The sequence below is a fragment of the Panulirus ornatus genome, chromosome 2 (genome assembly GCF_036320965.1).
Source record: "Panulirus ornatus isolate Po-2019 chromosome 2, ASM3632096v1, whole genome shotgun sequence".
Lineage (NCBI taxonomy): Eukaryota > Metazoa > Arthropoda > Malacostraca > Decapoda > Palinuridae > Panulirus > Panulirus ornatus.
This window is the reverse complement of record NC_092225.1, coordinates 54,038,599-54,055,219: the sequence shown is the minus strand read 5'-3', so window position 1 is coordinate 54,055,219 and position 16,621 is coordinate 54,038,599.

Sequence of the window (16,621 nt, the reverse complement as noted above, 5' to 3'; positions counted from 1 at the left end):
ACTGGGCTGAAAGCAAATACCTACTCCAAATTCAGCATGAATGGCATCATTGATATTTTGAACTAACTCCTTCCTCAGTGAAGTTGCGTCAGGAACCAGCAAATAGTAGTTTCATGATTTTCCTTGCCGTTATGTATATGTATGTATGTATATGTTGATAACTATATGTATATATATGGGATGTATTTAGGGAAGCAGTGATGGCTTGTGAAAAAGATGCTTGCGGCATGAGAAGCGTGGGAGGTGGGCTGATTAGAAAGGGTGGCGAGTGATGTGATGAAGAAGTAAGGTTATTAGTGAAAGAGAGAGGCATTTGAACGATTTTTGCAGGGAAATGCATATATATATATATATATATATATATATATATATATATATATATATATATATATATATATATATATATATATATCCCTGGGGATAGGGTAGAAAGAATACTTCCAACGCATCTGTAGTTTACTACCTATTGTGCTCTATGTTTGGTGTCATTTGATACTGTTCAGCTTATATTTCCAACAAAACAGAAGAACAGGTCCAATTATATACTAACATACTTAGTGTGAATAATTGGACAGCGACATGAACATTGTATATGAACCAATCAGCTACCTTAGCTATGGAAGAAGGGCATGACTTCTGGGCCAATGTAGTGTATGGTGACTAGAATGTTACCTACTCCAAATTCAGCATGAATGGCATCATTGATATTTTGAACTAACTCCTACTTCCTCAGTGAAGTTGCGTCAGGAACCAGCAAATAGTAGTTTCATGATTTTCCTTGCCTTTATGTATATGTATGTATGTATATCTTGATAACTATATGTATATATATGGGATGTATTTAGGGAAGCAGTGATGGCTTGTGAAAAAGATGCTTGCGGCATGAGAAGTGTGGGAGGTGGGCAGATTAGAAAGGGTGGTGAGTGGTGGGAGGAAGAAGTAAGGTTATTAGTGAAAGAGAAGAGAGAGGCATTTGGACGATTTTTGCAGGGAAATGCATATATATATATATATATATATATATATATATATATATATATATATATATATATATATATATATATATATATATTATCCCTGGGGATAGTGGAGAAAGAATACTTCCCACGTATTCCCTGCGTGTCGTAAAAGGCGACTAAAAGGGAAGGGAGCGGGGGGCTGGAAATCCTCCCCTCTCGGTTTTTTTTTAATTTTCCAAAAGGAGGGACAGAGAAGGGGGCCAGGTGAGGATATTCCCTCAAAGGTCCAGTCCCCTGTTCTTAACGCAACCTCGCTAATGCGGGAGATGGCGAATAGTATGATAGAAAGAATATATATGTATATATATATATATATATATATATATATATATATATATATATATATTTTTTTTTTTTTTTTTTTTTTTGTCGCTGTCTCCCGCGTTTGCGAGGTAGCGCAAGGAAACAGACGAAAGAAATGGCCCAACCCACCCCCATACACATGTATATACATACGTCCCCACACGCAAATACACATACCTACACAGCTTTCCATGGTTTACCCCAGACGCTTCACATGCCTTGATTCAATCCACTGACAGCACGTCAACCCCGGTATACCACATCGCTCCAATTCACTCTATTCCTTGCCCTCCTTTCACCCTCCTGCATGTTCAGGTCCCGATCACACAAAATCTTTTTCACTCCATCTTTCCACCTCCAATTTGGTCTCCCTCTTCTCCTCGTTCCCTCCACCTCCGACACATATATTCTCTTGGTCAATCTTTCCTCACTCATTCTCTCCATGTGCCCGAACCATTTCAAAACACCCTCTTCTGCTCTCTCAACCACGCTCTTTTTATTTCCACACATCTCTCTTACCCTTACGTTACTTACTTGATCAAACCACCTCACACCACACATTGTCCTCAAACATCTCATTTCCAGCACATCTATCCTCCTGCGCACATCTCTATCCATAGCCCACGCCTCGCAACCATACAACATTGTTGGAACCACTATTCCTTCAAACATACCCATTTTTGCTTTCCGAGATAATGTTCTCGACTTCCACACATTCTTCAAGGCTCCCAGAATTTTCGCCCCCTCCCCCACCCTATGATCCACTTCCACTTCCACGGTTCCATCCGCTGCCAGATCCACTCCCAGATATCTAAAACACTTCACTTCCTCCAGTTTTTCTCCATTCAAACTCACCTCCCAATTGACTTGACCCTCAACCCTACTGTACCTAATAACCTTGCTCTTATTCACATTTACTCTTAACTTTCTTCTTTCACACACTTTACCAAACTCATTCACCAGCTTCTGCAGTTTCTCACATGAATCAGCCACCAGCGCTGTATCATCAGCGAACAATAACTGACTCACTTCCCAAGCTCTCTCATCCCCAACAGACTTCATACTTGCCCCTCTTTCCAAAACTCTTGCATTCACCTCCCTAACCACCCCATCCATAAACAAATTAAACAACCATGGAGACATCACACACCCCTGCCGCAAACCTACATTCACTGAGAACCAATCACTTTCCTCTCTTCCTACACGTACACATGCCTTACATCCTCGATAAAAACTTTTCACTGCTTCTAACAACTTGCCTCCCACACCATATATTCTTAATACCTTCCACATATATATATATATCCCTGGGGATAGGGGATTAAGAATACTTCCCACGTATTCCCTGCGTGTCGTAGAAGGCGACTAAAAGGGAAGGGAGCGGGGGGCTGGAAATCCTCCCCTCTCTCTTTTTTTTTTTTTTTTTTTTTTTTTAATTTTCCAAAAGAAGGAACAGAGGGGGCCAGGTGAGGATATTCCAAAAAAGGCCCAGTCCTCTGTTCTTAATGCTACCTCGCTAATGCGGGAAATGGCGAATAGTTTGAAAAAAAAATATATATATATATATATATATATATATGTAGCGTTAAGAACAGAGAACTGGGCCTTTGAGGGAATATCCTCACCTGGCCCCCTTCTCTGTTCCTTCTTTTGGAAAATTAAAAAAAAATAATGAGAGGGGAGGATTTCCAGCCCCCCGCTCCCTCCCCTTTTAGTCGCCTTCTGCGACACACAGGGAATATGTGGGAAGTATTCTTTCTCCCCTATCTCCAGGGAAAATATATATATATATATATATATATATATATATTTTTTATACTTTGTTGCTGTCTCCTGCGTTTGCGAGGTAGCGCAAGGAAACAGACGAAAGAAATGGCCCAACCCCCCCCCCATACACATGTATATACATACGTCCACACACGCAAATATACATACCTACACAGCTTTCCATGGTTTACCCCAGACGCTTCACATGCCCTGATTCAATCCACTGACAGCACGTCAACCCCGGTATACCACATCGCTCCAATTCACTCTATTCCTTGCCCTCCTTTCACCCTCCTGCTTGTTCAGGCCCCGATCACACAAAATCTTTTTCACTCCATCTTTCCACCTCCAATTTGGTCTCCCTCTTCTCCTTGCTCCCTCCACCTCCGACACATATATCCTCTTGGTCAATCTTTCCTCACTCATCCTCTCCATGTGCCCAAACCACTTCAAAACACCCTCTTCTGCTCTCTCAACCACGCTCTTTTTATTTCCACACATCTCTCTTACCCTTACGTTACTCACTCGATCAAACCACCTCACACCACACATTGTCCTCAAACATCTCATTTCCAGCACATCCATCCTCCTGCGCACAACTCTATCCATAGCCCACGCCTCGCAACCATACAACATTGTTGGAACCACTATTCCTTCAAACATACCCATTTTTGCTTTCCGAGATAATGTTCTCGACTTCCACACATTCTTCAAGGCCCCCAGAATTTTCGCCCCCTCCCCCACCCTATGATCCACTTCCGCTTCCATGGTTCCATCCGCTGCCAGATCCACTCCCAGATATCTAAAACACTTTACTTCCTCCAGTTTTTCTCCATTCAAACTCACCTCCCAATTGACTTGACCCTCAACCCTACTGTACCTAATAACCTTGCTCTTATTCACATTTACTCTTAACTTTCTTCTTCCACACACTTTACCAAACTCAGTCACCAGCTTCTGCAGTTTCTCACATGAATCAGCCACCAGCGCTGTATCATCAGCAAACAACAACTGACTCACTTCCCAAGCTCTCTCATCCCCAACAGACTTCATACTTGCCCCTCTTTCCAAAACTCTTGCATTTACCTCCTAACAACCCCATCCATAAACAAATTAAACAACCATGGAGACATCACCCACCCCTGCCGCACACCAACAGTCACTGAGAACCAATCACTTTCCTCTCTTCCTACACGTACACACATATATATAATATATATATATATATATATATATATATAATAATTATATCCCTGGGGATAGGGTAGAAAGAATACTTCCAACGCATCGTAGAAGGCGACTAAAAGGGAAGGGAGCGGGGGGCTGGAAATCCTCCCCTCTCGGTTTTTTTTTAATTTTCCAAAAGGAGGGACAGAGAAGGGGGCCAGGTGAGGATATTCCAAAAAAAGGCCAGTCCTCTGTTCTTAAAGCTACCTCCTAATGAGGGAAATGGCGAATAGTTTGAAAAAAAAATATATATATATATATTATCCCTGGGGATAGTGGAGAAAGAATACTTCCAACGCATCGTAGAAGGCGACTAAAAGGGAAGGGAGCGGGGGGCTGGAAATCCTCCCCTCTCGGTTTTTTTTTTTAATTTTCCAAAAGGAGGGACAGAGAAGGGGGCCAGGTGAGGATATTCCAAAAAAGGCCAGTCCTCTGTTCTTAAAGCTACCTCCTAATGAGGGAAATGGCGAATAGTTTGAAAAAAAAATATATATATATATATGTATATATATGGGATGTATTTAGGGAAGCAGTGATGGCTTGTGCAAAAGATGCTTGCAGCATGAGAAGCGTGGGAGGTGGGCAGATTAGAAAGGGTAGTGAGTGGTTGGATGAAAAAGTAAGATTATTAGTGAAAGAGAAGAGAGAGGCATTTGGACGATTTTTGCAGGGAAATGCATATATATATATATATTATCCCTGGGGATAGTGGAGAAAGAATACTTCCAACGCATCGTAGAAGGCGACTAAAAGGGAAGGGAGCGGGGGGCTGGAAATCCTCCCCTCTCGGTTTTTTTTTAATTTTCCAAAAGGAGGGACAGAGAAGGGGGCCAGGTGAGGATATTCCAAAAAAGGCCAGTCCTCTGTTCTTAAAGCTACCTCCTAATGAGGGAAATGGCGAATAGTTTGAAAAAAAAATATATATATATATTATCCCTGGGGATAGTGGAGAAAGAATACTTCCAACGCATCGTAGAAGGCGACTAAAAGGGAAGGGAGCGGGGGGCTGGAAATCCTCCCCTCTCGGTTTTTTTTTAATTTTCCAAAAGGAGGGACAGAGAAGGGGGCCAGGTGAGGATATTCCAAAAAAGGCCAGTCCTCCTGTTCTTAATGCTAACTCGCTAATGCGGGAGATGGCGAATAGTATGATAGAAAGAATATATATGTATATATATGGGATGTATTTAGGGAAGCAGTGATGGCTTGTGAAAAAGATGCTTGCGGCATGAGAAGTGTGGGAGGTGGGCAGATTAGAAAGGGTAGTGAGTGGTGGGATGAAAAAGTAAGATTATTAGTGAAAGAGAGAGAGAGGCATTTGGACGATTTTTGCAGGGAAATGCATATATATATATATATTTTTTTTTTTTTTTTTTTTTTTTTCCCGTATTAGTGAGTGGTGGGATGAAAAAGTAAGATTATTAGTGAAAGAGAAGAGAGAGAGGCATTTGGACGGGCTTTGCAGGGAAATAGTGCAAATTACTGGGAGATGTATAAAAGAAAGAGGCAGGAGGTCAAGAGAAAGGTGCAAGAGGTAAAAAAGAGGACAAATGAGAGTTGGGGTGAGAGAGTATCATTAAATTTTAGGGAGAATAAAAAGATGTTTTGGAAGGAGGTTAATAAAGTGCGTAAGACAAGAGAACAAATGGCAACATTCGTGAAGGGGACTAATGGGGAGGCAATAACAAGTAGTGGTGATGTGAGAAGATGGAGTGAGTATTTTGAAGGTTTGTTGAACGTGTTATATGGGGTGTTCAGTGTTGTAAATGGAAATGAAGAGCCTGTAGATTTATGTGCTGAAAAAAGACTGGTGATTATGAATACCTGGTTTAAAAAGAGATATACATAAGTATACATATGCAAGTAGAAGAGATGGCCAGAGAGCGTTATTGGATTACGTGTTAATTGATAGGTGCACAAAAGAGAGACTTTTGGATGTTAATGTGCTGAGAGGTGTAACTGGAGGGATGTCTGATCATTATCTTGTGGAGGCGAAGGTGAAGATTTGTAGAGGTTTTCAGAAAAGAAGAGAGAATGTTGGGGTGAAGAGAGTGGTTATAGTAAGTGAGCTTGAGCTTGGGAAGGAGACTCGTGTGAGGAAGTACCAGGAGAGACTGAGTACAGAATGGAAAAAGGTGGGAACAAAGGACGTAAGGGGAGTGGGGGAGGAATGGGATGTATTTAGGGAAGCAGTGATGGCTTGTGCAAAAGATGCTTGCAGCATGAGAAGCCTGGGAGGTGGGCAGATTAGAAAGGGTGGGATGAAGAAGTAAGATTATTAGTGAAAGAGAAGAGAGAGGCATTTGGACGATTTTTGCAGCGAAATAATGCAAATGAGTGGGAGATGTATAAAAGAAAGAAGCAGGAGGTCGAGAAAGGTGCAAGAGGTGAAAAAGAGGGCAAATGAGAGTTGGGGTTAGAGTCAGTAAATTTTAGGGAGGATAAAAAGATGTTTTGGAAGGAGGTAAATAAAGTGCGTAAGACAAAGGAACAAATGGGAACATCAGTGAAGTGGACAAATGGGGAGGTGATAACAAGTAGTGGTGATGTGAGAAGGAGATGGAGTGAGTATATTTTGAAGGTTTGTTGAATGTGTTTGATGACAGAGTGGCAGATATAGGGTGTTTTGGTTGAGATGGTGTGCAAAGTGAGAGGGTTAGGGAGAATGATTTGGTAAACAGAGAAGAGGTAGTAGAGAAGAGGTATGAAAGCTCTGCACAAGATGAAAGCTGGGAAGGCAGCAGGTTTGGATGGTATTGCAGTGGAATTTATTAAAAAAGCAGGTGACTGTGTTGTTGACTGCTTGGTAAGGTTATTTAATGTATGTATGACTCATTGTTAAGTGCCTGAGGATTGGCGGAATGTTTGCATAATGCCATTGTACAAAGGTAAGTGCTCAAATTACAGAGGAATATGTTTGTTGAGTACTCCTGGGAAATTATATGGGAGGGTATTGATTGAGAGGGTGAAGGCATGTACAGAGCATCAGATTGGGGAAGAGAAGTGTGGTTACAGAAGTGGTAGAGGATGTGTGGATCAGGCATTTGTTTTGAAGAATATATGTGAGAAATATTTAGAAAAGCAAATGGATTTGTAGCATTTACGGATCTGGAGAAGGCATATGATAGAGTTGATAGAGATGCTCTGTGGAAGGAATTAAGAATATATGGTGTGAGAGGCAAGTTGTTAGGAGCAGTGAAAAGTTTTTATTGAGGATGTAAGGCATGTGTAGGTGTATGAAGAGAGGAAAGTGATTATTTCACAGTGAATGGCGGTTTGTGGCAGGGGTGCGTGATGTCTCCATGGTTGTTTAATTTGTTTATGGATGGTGTTGTTAGGGAGTTGAATATGAGTTTTGGAAAGTGGGGCAAATATGCAGTCTGTTGTGGATGAGAGCTTGGGAAGTGGGTCAGTTGTTGTTTGCTGATGATATAGTGCTGGTGGCTGATTCGGGTGAGAAAGTCAATTGGGATAGAAGTTTGAATGGAGAAAAACTGGAGAAAGTGAAGTGTTTTAGATATCTGGGAGTGGATTTGGCAGTGGATAGAACCATGGAAGTGGAAGTAATTCATAAGGTGGGGAGGGGGCGAAAGTTCTGGGAGCGTTGAAAAATGGGTGGAAGGCGAGAATGTTATCTCGGAGAGCAAAAATGGGTATATTTGAAGGAATAATGGTTCCAACAATGTTATATAGTTGCGAGGCATGGGCTATAGATAGAGTTGTGTGGAGGAGGGTGGATGTGGTGGAAATGAGATGTTTGAGGACGATATGTGGTGTGAGGTGGTTTGATCAAGTAAGTAATGAAAGGGTAAGAGAGACGTGTGGTAATAAAAAGTGTGGTTCAGAGAGCAGGAGAGGGCGTTTTGAAATGGTTTGGTCACATGTAGAGAATGAGTGAGGAAAGATTGACAAAGAGGATATATGTGTCAAGAGGTAGAGGGAACGAGGAGAAGTGGGAGACCAAACTGGAGGTGGAAAGATGGAGTGAAAAAGATTTTGAGTGATTGGGGCCTAAACATGCAGGAGGGTGAAAGGCGTGCAAGTAATAGAGTGAATTGGAACGATGTAGTATACTGGGGTCGACGTGCAGTCAGTGGATTGAACCAGGGCATGTGAAATGTCTAGAAAGTTTTGTGGGTCCTGGATGTGGAAAGGGAGCTGTGGTTTCGGTGCATTATACATGACAGCTAGAGACTGAGTGTGAATGAAAATGAATGTGGCCTTTGTTGTCTTTTCCTATTGCTACTTTGCGCACATTGGGGTGTGGAGGAGTGTCGGTCATTTCATGTGTGGCTGTGTGGCAACGGGAATGAATAAGGGTAGACTATGAATTATGTACATGTATATGTCTGTGTGTGTGTATATATATGTATACGTTGAGATGTATAGGTATGTATATGTGCACATATACATACATAAACAATTTACCGTATATATACATACACAGACATATACATATATACAAATGTACATATCCATACTTGCTGCCTTCATCCATTCCTGTCAACACCCCACCACACATGAAATTACATTCAGTCTCCAGCTGTCATGTGTAATGCACTGAAACCACAGTTCCCCCTCCACATCCAGGCCAAAGACCCTTCTACGGTTCTCCCCAGATGCTTCACATGCCCTGATTCAATCCATTGACAGCACGTCGACCCCAGTATACCACATCGCTCCAATTCACCCTATTCCTTGTACGCCTCTCATCCTCGTGCATGCTTAGGCCCTGATCACTCAAAATCCCTTTCACTCCATCCTTCCACCTCTAATTCGGTCTCCTGCTTCTTCTCCCCTCCACCTCTAACACATACATTCCCCTTTCCAATCCCTCCATGTATCCAAACCATTTTTACACACCCTCTTCTGGTTTCTCAACCACAATCCCCTTATTACCACACATCTTCCTTACCCCTTCATTACTTACTTGATCAAACCACCTCACACCACATATTGTCCTCAAATATCTCATCTCCAACACATCCACCTTCCTCCTCACAACCCCATCTACAGCCCGAGACAACGTACTTGCCTTCCACACATTTTTGCTCTCTCTCCCACCCTGTGACTCACTCCTGCTTCCATACGCTGCCAAGTCCACTTCCAGATAACCAAAGCACTTCACTTCCACTAGTTTTTCTCCATTTGCACTTACCTCCCAATTAACTTGTTCTTCATCCCTACATTTACTCTCAACTCTTTTCACACACTTTACCAAACTTTGTCACCAACTTCTGCAGTTTATCACTGGCATTAGCCACCAGTGCTCTATCATCAGTGAACAACAACTGACTCACTTCCCAAGTCTTCTCATCCAGAACAGACTGCATACTTGCCCCTCTCTCCAAAACTTTTGCATTCACCTCCCTAACCACTCCATCCATAAACAAATTAAACAACCATGGAGACATCATGCACCCCTGCCGCAAACTGGCATTCAATTGGAACCAATCACTTTCCTCTCTTCCTACTCGTACTCATGCCTTACATCCTTGGTAAAAACTTTTCACTGGTTCCAGCAACTTACCTTCCACACCATATAATCTTAAAACCTTCCACAAAGCATCTCTATCCACCCTATCATATGCCCTCTCCAGATCCATAAATGCTTCATACATTCTAAACAAGCACCTGATCCACACATCCTCTACCACTTCTGAAACCGCACTGCTCTTCCCCATTCTGATGCTCGGTACATGCCTTTACACTCTCAATCAATACCCTCCCAAGAATACTCAACAAACATATGCCTCTCTAATTTGAACACTCACCTTTAACCCCTTTGCCTTTGTACAATGGCACTATGCATACTTAATCGCCGTCTCCCGTGTCAGAGAGGTAGCGCAAAGAAACAGACATGGAATGGCCCATACACACACACATACATTTGAACGACATGTACCTACATATCTTGCAACCATATAACATTGTTAGAAGACACACAAGTACTCTTTGGTCCCAACAAGTACATAATTTACCCACTCCTGATTGTAATACAACCCTAAAGTTGCAGGAACCCATAATGATATAATTGTACATTTGTAAGATGCCTTACATCATTTACCATTTCTGCAAACTCAATTGAAGGTGATGTGAATACATGTTATGCACTTGGGGAATGAAACAACCTTAAATATTTAAGAAAAAAAACATATGGTGCTTGTAATTGCAATTTACCTTCATACTTTCATGCATCAAATTGCTATTTCACTGCATTTATTTTCACTTTATGAAACGCAATCATTTCTCCTCTTGGCTATTAAGTCAATTTCTGTTTCTGAATCTTACAATACTCCTTTACCCTCTATTGCTTATCCAGTGTAATATTACACTTATCTCTTTGCTCTCCAAGAGTTATCAAAAATGAAGAAATGTATAATAAAGTAAAGAACTTTTAAATATCTTTATTATTACACAAGACATTCATCACACAAAGCTCTGGTTAATTCATATAACACTGTTACACAACAACTGAACAGATTATTCTTAGTCCAATGATGGTGGAGCTCACACCTAAGCTACTAAAGTTCAACATGAGAAAAACGTTCATGAAAATGATGTCTTTATTGAACATAGGGAAACTTTTCTGCTGAATACAAATGCATGCTCCCCATTCAAAATATGGGAATTAATCAGTGTTCACCATAAAGCACAGTTAATGTTTCAGCAGTGATGTTACCCGTTTAACAGGCATGTTATATTTCCATCACAAATGAAATCTTCACTATTGAACAGAGAAAAAGCACAGACTTAAGAGGTCAATGCTCTGCATTGTGTAATGTTCCCTGTCTGAGAGTTGAATTTTCATATAATTCTCTGTGGAGAGGTTCTTTGTTTAATATAACATGAATATATACACTTGTCAAAAAAGTTTAGCACAAGGGCAAAAGAAATTCACGGATCTTGAAAAGCTAGCCTACATTGAAAAAATTTAAGGAAAGGTTCTAAGGGTTATAGAGAAGTAAAAATCAATTTATAGCAAATTTTTACAATGGAAAATTTCCTTTTGATACAGGAAATATCTTTCTTCTCCCTTGATATGAAGTTAGTTGGACATTACTAAATAGAGAGGAAAAAGGCATCTATATTCATGCCACATGATAAGTGTCAGAGCAATAGGTATAAGTGGATTACTCTAAGGGCTTTGAAGGTTGATTACAATTAGTAGGTAGGCAGCAGATGGGTGCAGAATCAATTGAAGTTCATGCTTGTAAATTGGGGGTTAGATGATAGGTTACAGTAGATGACTGGAGTATTACATAACTGCTTGCGATAGTGAATATTGAAGGATTAACTTTAATGTAACTTTAATGAATGTTGTTTAAGTAGCCTACAGTGGTAGAATATTAGCAATCATGGCAGTGAGTAGTGGATAACTAGCCTACACGGGTTTGTAATGCTACTTGCTTAGGTAAGTAAGCAACTTCCTACATAAAGGAATATTAGGATTTTTGATAACTGGTAAGAACATAACTTACTTGATTTGAAGAATACTGGTAATTGTGATGCCAAATATGTATATGTAAGTAGCCTAAATGTTAAGCCCCTGCAGTTTCAAGGCTATGTGGTCCTTGATAAGACCATACTCCTTTTTGCCTACTAATGATGGATTTACTTTTCACTTGCAGTTTAACCACACGCAGGCTGAATTTGATAATGCAAATACTGACATTCATGATGGTGGATTGGTAACGAATCTTTTTTATTACCACACATTTCACCCTTTCATTACTTAATCAAACCACCTCACGCCACACACATATGTATTCATTTATTACTATACTTAGGTACTGCCTCCTGCGTTAGCGAAGTCGCGCACGAAAACAGACAAAAGAATGGCCCAATCCATCCACATACACATGTATATATATGAATGGACATATACACATGTACATATTCAGACCTGATGCCTTCATCCATTTCCATTCCGCCATGATTCAAATAGCACCCTCCTTCCCCCAGGCGTGCACAAGCTAGCGCGAGGAAAAGACATCAAAGGCAAAATTCGTTCACACAGTCTCTAGCTGTCATATATATATTATTCATATTTATTATACTGTTTCCTTGCGCTACTTCGCAAATGCGGGAGCGGCAAAAAAAAAAAAAATATATAGTTTGTCGCTGTCTCCCGCGTTAGCGAGGTAGCGCAAGGAAACAGACGAAAGAATGGCCCAACCCACACACAGCACATATACATATCTATTCATCTCAACGTATACATATATACACATGTACATAATTCATAGTCTACCCTTATTCATTCCCGTTGCCACCCCACCACACATGAAATGACAACCCCTTCCTCCCGCATGTGCGTGAGGTAGCGCTACGAAAAGACAACAAGGCCACATTCGTTCACACCCAGTCTCTAGCTGTCATGTCTAATGCACCGAAACCATAGCTCCCTTTCCACATCCAGGACCCACAAAACTTTCCATGGTTTACCCCAGACGCTTCACATGCCCTGGTTCAATCCATCGACAGCACGTCGACCCCGGTATACCACATCGTTCCAATTCACTCTATTCCTTGCACGCTTTTCACCCTCCTGCATGTTCAGGCCCTGATTACTCAAAATCTTTTTCACTCCATCTTTCCACCTCCAATTTGGTTTCCCACTTCTCCTTGTTCCCTCCACCTCTGACACATATATCCTCTTCGTCAATCTTTTCTCACTCATTCTCTACATGGGACCAAACCATTTTAAAACACCCTCTTCTGCTCTCTCAATCACTTTCTTTTTATTACCACACATATCTCTTACCCTTTCATTACTTACTCAATCAAACCACCTCACACCACATACTGCCAAAAAACATCTCATTTCCAGCACATCCACCCTCCTCCACACAACTCTATCTATAGCCCACGCCTCACAACCATATAACATTGTTGGAACCACTATTCCTTCAAACATACCCATTTTTGCTTTCCAAGATAACGTTCTTGACTTCCATACATTCTTCAACGCTCCCAGAATTTTTGCCCCCTCCCCCACCATATGGTTTACTTCTGCTTCCATGGTTCCATCCGCTGCCAAATACACTCCCAGATATCTAAAACACTTCACTTCCTCTAGTTTTTCTCCATTCAAACTTACCTGCCAATTGACTTGTCCCTCAACCCTACTGTACCTAATAACCTTGCTCTTATTCACATTTTCTCTCAGCTTTCTTCTTTCACACACTTTACCAAACTTAGTCACCAACTTCTACAGTTTCACAATTGACTCACTTCCCAAGCTCTCTCATCCACAACAGACTGCATACTTGCCCCTCTTTCCAAGACTCTTGCATTCACCTCCCTAACAACCCCATCCATAAACAAATTAAACAACCATGGAGACATCACGCACCCCTGCCACAAACCAACATTCACTGAAAACCAATCACTTTCCTCTCTTTCTACTTGTACATATGCCTTACATCCTCGATAAAACATTTCACTGCTTCTAACAACTTGCCTCCCACACCATCTCTATCAACTCTATCATATGCCTTCTCCAGATCCATAAATGCTACATACAAATCCATTTGCTTTTCTAAGTATTTCTCACATACATTTTTCAAAGGAAACACCTGGTCCACACATCCTCTACCACTTCTGAAACCACACTGTTCTTCCCCAATCTGATGCTCTGTACATGCCTTCACCCTCTCAATCAATACTCTCCCATATAATTTCCCAGTAATACTCAACAAACTTATACCTCTGTAATTTGAGCACTCACCTTTGTTCCCTTTGCCTTTGTACAATGGCACTATGCAAACATTCCACCAGTCCTCAGTCACCTCACCATGAGTCATACATACATTAAATAACCTTACCAACCAGTCAACAATACAGTCACCCCCTTTTTTTTTTAATAAATTCCACAGCAATATGATCCAAACCTGCTGCCTTGCTGGCTTTCATCTTCCGGAAAGCTTTTACTACCTCTTCTCTGTTTACCAAATGATTCTCCCTAACACTCTCACTTTGCACACCACCTCGACCAAAACACCCTATATCTGCCACTCTATCATCAAACACATTCAAAAAACCTTAAAAATACTCACTCCATCTCCTTCTCACATCACCACTACTTGTTATCACCTCCCCATTAGCCCCCATCACTGATGCTTCCATTTGTTCCCTTGTCTTGCACACTTTATTTACCTCCTTCCAAAACATCTTTTTATTTTCCATAAAATTTAATGATACTCTCTCACCCCAACTCTCACTTGCCCTCTTTTTCGCCTCTTGCACCTTTTTCTTGACCTCCTGCCTCTTTCTCTAATACATCTCCCCCTCATTTGCATTATTTCCCTGCAAAAATCGTTCAAATGCCTCTCTCTTCTCTTTCACTAATAATCTTACTTCTTCATCCCACCACTCACTACCCTTTCTAATCAACCCACCTCCCATGCTTCTCATGCCACAAGCATCTTTTGCACAAGCCATAACTGCTTCCCTAAATACATCCCTTCTCACATTTTTCCATTCTGTACTAAGTCTCTTTTGGTACTTCCTCACACAAGTCTCCTTCCCAAGCTCACTTACTCTCACCACTCTCTTCACTCCAACATTCTCTCTTCTTTTCTGAAAACCTCTACATATCTTCACCTTCGCCTCCACAAGATAATGGTCAGACATCCCTCCAGTTGCACCTCTCAGCACATTAACATCCTAAAGTCTCTCTTTCACACGCCTATCAATTAATGTGTAATCCAATAACACTCTCTGGCCATCTCTCCTACTTACATACTTATACTTATGTATATCTCTCTTTTTAAACCAGGTATTCCCAATCACCAGTCCCTTTTTCAGCACATAAATCTACAAGCTCTTTATCATTTCCATTTACAACACTGCACACCCCATGTACACCAATTATTCCATCAACTGCCACATTACTCACCTTTGCATTCAAATCATCCACCACTATAACCTAGTCTTTTGTATCAAAACTACTATATATATATATATATATTTTTTTTTTCGCTGTCTCCCGTGTTTGCGAGGTAGCGCAAGGAAATAGACGAAAGAAATGGCCCAACCCACCCCCATACATATGTATATACATACGTCCACACACGCAAATATACATACCTACACAGCTTTCCATGGTTTACCCCAGACGCTTCACATGCCCTGATTCAATCCACTGACAGCATGTCAACCCCGGTATACCACATCGATCCAATTCACTCTATTCCTTGCCCACCTTTCACCCTCCTGCATGTTCAGGCCCCGATCACACAAAATCTTTTTCACTCCATCTTTCCACCTCCAATTTGGTCTCCCACTTCTCCTCGTTCCCTCCACCTCTGACACATATATCCTCTTGGTCAATCTTTCCTCACTCATTCTCTCCATGTGCCCAAACCACTTCAAAACACCCTCTTCTGCTCTCTCAACCACGCTCTTTTTATTTCCACACATCTCTCTTACCCTTACATTACTTACTCGATCAAACCACCTCACACCACACATTGTCCTCAAACATCTCATTTCCAGCACATCCATCCTCCTGCGCACAACTCTATCCATAGCCCACGCCTCGCAACCATACAACATTGTTGGAACCACTATTCCTTCAAACATACCCATTTTTGCTTTCCGAGATAATGTTCTCAACTTCCACACATTCTTCAAGGCTCCCAGGATTTTCGCCCCCTCCCCCACCCTATGATCCACTTCCGCTTCCATGGTTCCATCCGCTGCCAGATCCACTCCCAGATATCTAAAACACTTCACTTCCTCCAGTTTTTCTCCATTCAAACTTACCTCCCAATTGACTTGACCCTCAACCCTACTGTACCTAATAACCTTGCTCTTATTCACATTTACTCTTAACTCTCTTCTTTCACACACTTTACCAAACTCAATCACCAGCTTCTGCAGTTTCTCACATGAATCAGCCACCAGCGCTGTATCATCAGCGAACAACAACTGACTCACTTCCCAAGATCTCTCATCCCCAACAGACTTCATACTTGCCCCTCTTTCCAAAACTCTTGCTTTTACCTCCCTAACAACCCCATCCATAAACAAATTAAACAACCATGGAGACATCACACACCCCTGCCACAAACTTACATTCACTGAGAACCAATCAGTTTCCTCTCTTCCTACACGTACACATGCCATACATCTTCGATAAAAACTATATATATATATATATATATATATATATATATATATATATATATATATATATATATATATATATTTATTTATTTATTTTGCTTTCTCCCTGTCTCCCGCATTTGCGAGGTAGCGCAAGGAAACAGAAGAAAGAAATGGCCCAACCCACCCCCATA